Below are 6,727 nucleotides of genomic sequence, written 5' to 3'. Positions count from 1 at the left end.
GGGGGGCACTTGTGGGGAGAAGCACTGGGTGTTATATGGAAACCAATTTGACAATAAACTATTAAAAAAATTCTCCCTATGAGTGAAATCATGCACTATTTGTCTTTCTCCGACTTATTTACTTTGCTTAGCATAATACTCTCTAGCTCTATCCACATTGTTTCAAATGGTAAGATTTCATTCTTTTTATGGCTGAGTAATACTCCAGTGTGTGTGTGTGTGTGTGTGTGTGTGTGTGTGCGCACGCGCCTACGCACACATGCACACCTCTATCTCTTCTTTATGTATTCATCAGTGGATGGACATTTGTGGTCTTCTTATAATTTGTCTATTGATAACACTGTTATAAACATCAGGGTGCATATATCCCTTTGAATCAGTATTTTTGTATCCTTTGGGTACAAAAGAATCTAGTAGTAAAATTGCTGGGTCATAGGGTAGTTCTATTTTTAACTTTTTGAGGAACCTCCATACTGTTTCCCAGAGTGGCTATACCAGTTTGCATTCCCACCAATAGTTCAAGAGAACCCCCTCTTTTTCCAAATCCTTGCCAATACCTATTGTTTCTCGTGTTGTTAATTTTAGCCATTCATACAGGTGTGAGATGATATATCATTGTAGTTTTGATTTGTATTTAGTTGATGACGAGTAATGTTGAGCATTTTTTCATTTGTCTGTTGGCTATCTGTATTTCTTTAGAAAAATGTCTATTCATGTTGTCTGCCCACTTTTTAATTGGATTATTCATTTTTGGGGTGTTGAGTTTTATATGTTCTTCATACATCTTGGATACTAACCCTTTATCAGATATGTCATTTGGAATGTCTTCTCCCATTCCTGTGGTCTATTTTTGGTTTTGTTGATTGTTTCCTTTGCTTTGCAGAAGCTTTTTTATCTTGAAGAGGTTCCAATAGTTCATGATTGCTTTTCTTTCCCTTGCCTCAAGAGACATAATGAGAAAGAAGTTGCTATGGCCAATGTCAAAGTGATTATTTTCTGTGTTCTCTTCTAAGATTTTGATGGTTTCCTATTTCACATATAGCTCTTTTATCCATTTTAAATTTATTCTTTTGTTTAGGGTAAGAAAGTGGTCCAGTTTCATTCTTTTGCATGTTGCTGTCCAGTTTTCCCAACACCATTTGTTGAAGAGACAGGTTTTTTTCCATTGGATATTTTCTCCTGCTTTGTCAAAGATGAATTCGCCATATAGTTGTAGGTTCATTTCTGTGTTTTCTATTCTGTTCTGTTCTATTTTGTAATATACCTTAAAGTCCAGAATTGTGATGCCTCCAGCTTTGCTTTGCTTTTTCAAGATTGCTTTGGCTATTCATGGTCTTTCTTGGTTCCATACAAATTTTAGGATTGTTTGTTCAAGCTCTGGTATTATTTTGATAGGAATTGCATTGAATGGTGTAGATTGCTTTTTGGGACTATAGACATGTTAAAAATATTTGTTCTTTCAATACATTAGCTTGGAATTTTTTCCATTTTGTTGTGTTTTCAATTTCTTCAGTTTCTTTTTTCAGTGTTTCATAGTTTTCAGAGTACAGATCTTTTACCTCTTTGCTTAGATTTATTCCTAGGTATCTTTTGGTTTTTGGTGTGATTGTAAATGGGATTGATTCCTTAACTTCTCTTTCTGCTGCTTTATTATTGATGTATAGATATGTAACAGATTTCTGTATGTTAATTTTGTATCCTAAGACTTTACTGAATTTGTTTATCAGTTCTAGCTGTTAGCATCTTTTGAGTTTTCTATATAGAGTATCATGTTATCTGTGAATAGTGAGAGTTGACTTCTTCCTTGATGATTTGGATGCCTTTTATTTCTTTTTGTTGTCTGATTGTGGCTAGGATGTCCAGTGCCATGTTAAATAACAAAGGTGAGAGTGGACATCCCTGTCTTGTTCCTGACTATAGAGGGAAAGCTCTCAGTTTTCCCCCATTGAGGATGCTATTAGCTGTGGGTTTTTTAATGTATGGCCTTTATTATGTTGAGGTATACTACTTTATTGAGGGTTTGGGGGGGTTGTGAATGGTTGTTGTACTTTGTCAAATGCTTTTTCTGCATCTATTGAAAGGATCATGTGGTTCCTATCCCTTCTTTTATTAATGTGGTGTATCAAGTTGATTGATTTGTGAATATTGAACCAATGAACCCAAGGAATAAGTTCCACTTGATCATGATGAATGATTCTTTTAATGTACTGTAGGATTCAATTTGCTGGTATTTAACTGAGAATTTTTGCATCCATGTCCATCAGGAATATTGGCCTGTAGTTCTCTTTTTTAGTGGAATCTTTATCTGGTTTTGATCTCAAGATAATGCTGGCCTCATAGAATGAATTTGAAAGTTTTCCTCCATTTTCTATTTTGTGGAATAGTTCGAGAAGAATAGGTATTAACTCTTCTTTAAATGTGTGGTAGAAATCACCTGTGAAGCCATAGGGCCCAAAACTTTTGCTTATGGGAGATTTTTTATTATTGATTCAGTTTATTTGCTGGTTATCAGTCCATTCAAGTTTTTTTTTATTTCTTACTTGAATTGTAAGTGTTCTTTATGTGTTCTAGATACAAGTCCCTTATTAGATACACGATTTGCAAACATTTTTTACCATTCTATAAATTGTCTCTCCACTCTCTTGACTGTATTGTTTACAGCATAAATGTTTTATTAAGCCAAATGTATCTATTTTTTTGTTTTGTTGCTTGTGTTTGTGGTGGCATAGCTAAGAAACCAATCAATGCCTAATGCAATGTCATAAAGTTTTGTACTATGTTTTCCTCTGAGAGTTTTGTAGTTTAGCTCTTACACTAAGGTCTTTCATTTATATTGAGCTAATAAATAAGGGAGGGATCCAACTTCATTTTTTCATATGTGGATACCAACTGTCACAGCACCATTTTCTGTATTGAATTGTCTTGGCACCCTTACTGAAAATCAATTGACAAGAAATGTGAGGGATTATTTCAGGACTCTCAATTCTGTTCCATTGAGCTATATGTTTACTCTGATTGTCAGTACCACTTAGTCTTATATTAAGTTTTAAAATAGGGAAGTGTGAGTGCTCCAAATTTATTCTTTTTTTCCCAAGAATTCTTTAATGATTCTGAAACTTCATTTACATATGAATTTTAGATCTGCCTCTCAATTTCTGCAAGAAGCCAGTTGAGATATTAATAGGGATTTCTTTGAAATTTAGGTCAATTTGGGGAATGTTTGTATCTTCACTTTGCCATACTAAGTCATATGATGCATAAACATGAAATGCCTTTCCATTTAATGAGACTTCTTTATTTTCTTAAGCAATGTTTTACAGTTTTCAAAATACAAATATTACATTTATTTAGTTAAATTTATTTATAAGTATTTTATTCTTTTTGGTATTATTGCAAGCGGATTTGTTTTCCTTATTTTATTTTTAGATTGTTCATTATTTTTAAGGAATTTTCTAGGGCTTTTTTCTTTCATATACACAAGATCATACTATTTGAAAATAGAGACCATTTAATTTTTTCCTTTCCCAATCTGGATGCCTTTTATTTTATTTTCTTGCCTAACTTCCCAGGTTAGAACCTTCAATACAATGTTGAATAGAAGTGGTGAGAACAAACACCATTGTCTTGTTTCTGTTCCTTACTAGAACACATTCAGTCTTTTACCATTAAGTATCATATATCCTAGAGGGATTTTCCTAGAAGCCCTTTATCAGGTTGAGGAATTTTCTTTCTATTCCCAATATATTGAGTATTTTTGTCATGTAAGTGAGATAGATTTAGTCAAATGCTTTTTCTGTATCTATTGAGATGATGTGGTTTTTGTCCTCTATTCTACAATGTGTTATGTTAATTTTTAACTGATTTAAAATTTTATTTTATTAATTTTTTGGTTTTTAATTGATTTTTTTTTCTTGATCAGTCTAAGTAGAGCTTTACTGCCTCCACTGTTCTTTTATAAGAACCCAATTTTCATTAAACTGATTTTCACTGAACTAACTGGTTAATTAATTTTCTGTTTCATTGGTTTTCCTTACATTTACTGTTTCCTTTTTTAAGCTTCCTTTGGGCTAATTTACACTTCTTCTTTTTCTTTTGCTTTAAGATGGAAACTTCAATAATCTAATTTAAATTGTAACTGTTTTAGACTATAAATTCTTCTAGGCAATGATTCAACAGCTGTATATCACAAATATGAGATGGTTTAAAATAATTATATTTTTATTAACATTCAATTGAAAATATTTTATTTCCCTCGTGATTTCTTCTCTGGATCGTGAGTTATTTTAAAATTTACCATTTACTTGTTTTATCAATTATTGAGAGAGGAATGTTCTTACCAGGGCAGCACTAAACATCACAGAAAAATTGGTGAATTAAACTTCATCAAAGTTAAAATTATCTGCTCATAAAATGTACTGCTAAGAAAAAACCCAGGCCAGATCTAAACAGAGAGAAAATATTTGTATCTATCAAAGGATCTTTATCCAGGGGCGCCTGGGTGGCTAAACAGAGAGAAAATATTTGTATCTATCAAAGGATCTTTATCCAGGGGCGCCTGGGTGGCTCAGTCGGTTAAGCCTCCGACTTCCGCTCAGGTCAGATCTCACGTTTGTGAGTTCGAGCCCCGCATCGGGCTCTGTGCTGACAGCTAGCTCAGAGCCTGGAGCCTGCTTCTAGTTCTGTGTCTCCTTCTCTCTCTGCCCCTCCCCCTCTCATGCTCTGCCTCTCTCTCTGTATCAAAAATAAATAAAACATAAAAAAAAAAACAAAGGATCTTTATCCAGAATATATAAGGAAGAGCTCCAACTCAACAATAAAACAACACAATATTTTAAATTGGCAAAATACAAGAAAATATGTTTCCTGAAAGAAGACATGTAATCAGCCAATAAGCACATGAAGAAATGTTTAGTATCATTAGACATTAGAGAAGTACAAATTAAAACCACAATGGGAATAAAAGGCACAGCATAGGGAATATAGTCAGTGATATTTTAATAGCTTTTTATGGTGACAGATGGTAGCTACACTTGTGGTAAGCATAGCAAAACGTATAAACTTGTCAAATCACTGTGTTTTATGCCTGAAACTATTTTAACATTGTGTTAACATACTCACAAAAATTTAATTTAATTTAAAAATAAGATTAAATTAAATTAAATTAAAATAAACCACAGTGGCATACTTTATAACAACTATAATGGCTAAAATGAAACAAATGGCAACACCAAATGTTGGCAAAGATGTGAAGCAACCAAAACTCTCATTCATTTGTGGTGAGGGTATGTGATACACATACTCTTTTTTTCTTTTAATTTATTTTATGTTTTTTATTTATTTTTGAGAGACAGCACGAACAGGGGAGGGTCAGAGAGAGAGGGAGATACAGAATCTGAAGCAGGCTCCAGGCTCTAAGCTAGCTGTCAGCACAGAGCCCCACGCGGGGCTCGAACCCATGAACTGTGAGATCATGACTTAAGCCAAAGCTGGACGCTTAACTGACTGAGCCACCCAGGCGCCCCGCACATACTCTTAAGTTTGTCTCCTTTGATCCGCATCTCCTAGTATTCATGCCCTACATGATCCCTTCCCTTGAGCATAACTCTGACTTGTAATAGAATATGGCAAAGATAATGGGATGCATATGACTGAATATATTTGATTACATGGTTACATTTTATAAGATTATAGCACTCACCTATCTGGATCTCTTGCTTCTTTGATGGCTTTGAGGAAGCAACTCAAATTGCCCATGTTGAAGAACCCCATATGCTGGCAAAATGCTGGCAGCCTCTAGCAGCTGAGAACAGCACCTGCCGACAGCCAGCAAGAAACTGAAGTCCTCAATCACACAACACAAGGAAGTGAATTCTGGCTACAGAATTCTTCCTTCCCCATTAAGCCTCCATGGAGAACCCAGTTTTGGTCAACACTTGGATTACAGCCTTGCAAAGGATCAGCTAAGGTGTGCCCAGTCTCCTGATCCAAACTGGGAGATAATTAATGTGTGTTGATTTAAGCTGTTAAATTGTTATGCAGCAATAGATAATTAACACAGACTGTTAAATGTCACAAACTCTTGGGAAATGGTTTGACATTTTCTTATAACATTAAACATACTCCAACCACATAACGCAGAAATTCCACACTCAAGAGAAACATAAAGTCCACAAAAAAGACCTAAACTAGAATATTCACAGTAGCTTCATTCAAAATAGCAAAAATCAGAAAAAAAACAAATTCCCACCAAGAAAAAAGTAGATAAAGAAATTGTGGTATATTGATACAATACAATGAATACTACTCAGCAATAAAATGAATCTCACAAACATTATGCTAACCTAAAGAAACCCACACACAAAAGAGCACAAAATATATGATCCCATTTATATGAAGTCCTAGGACAAGCAAACCTAATCTATGGTGAAAGAAACTGAACCAGTGGTTGCCTCTGGGGATTAAGGACACGCATTTACTTGGAAAGGGCATGGGATAACTTTCTGTGGTGATGAACATGTTCTCTCTCTTGATAAGGTGTGGATTACACAGGTGAATGCATTTGTCAGAAAACCTCAACTGTGTACATAAGAACTGTGCTTATCACTATTTGTAAATTGTACTTTTCATCTAAAAAAATTTAAAAGGACAAGAGAAATACTTGCTTGGTAAAGCATAGTAGCATGTCTCAAGCCAAACTACCTCCAAGGTTCTTGCAAAGATAAAGAGA

The sequence above is a fragment of the Suricata suricatta genome, chromosome 4, assembly GCF_006229205.1.
Source record: "Suricata suricatta isolate VVHF042 chromosome 4, meerkat_22Aug2017_6uvM2_HiC, whole genome shotgun sequence".
Taxonomy (NCBI): Eukaryota; Metazoa; Chordata; class Mammalia; order Carnivora; family Herpestidae; genus Suricata; species Suricata suricatta.
Note: the sequence above shows the minus strand (reverse complement) of the source record.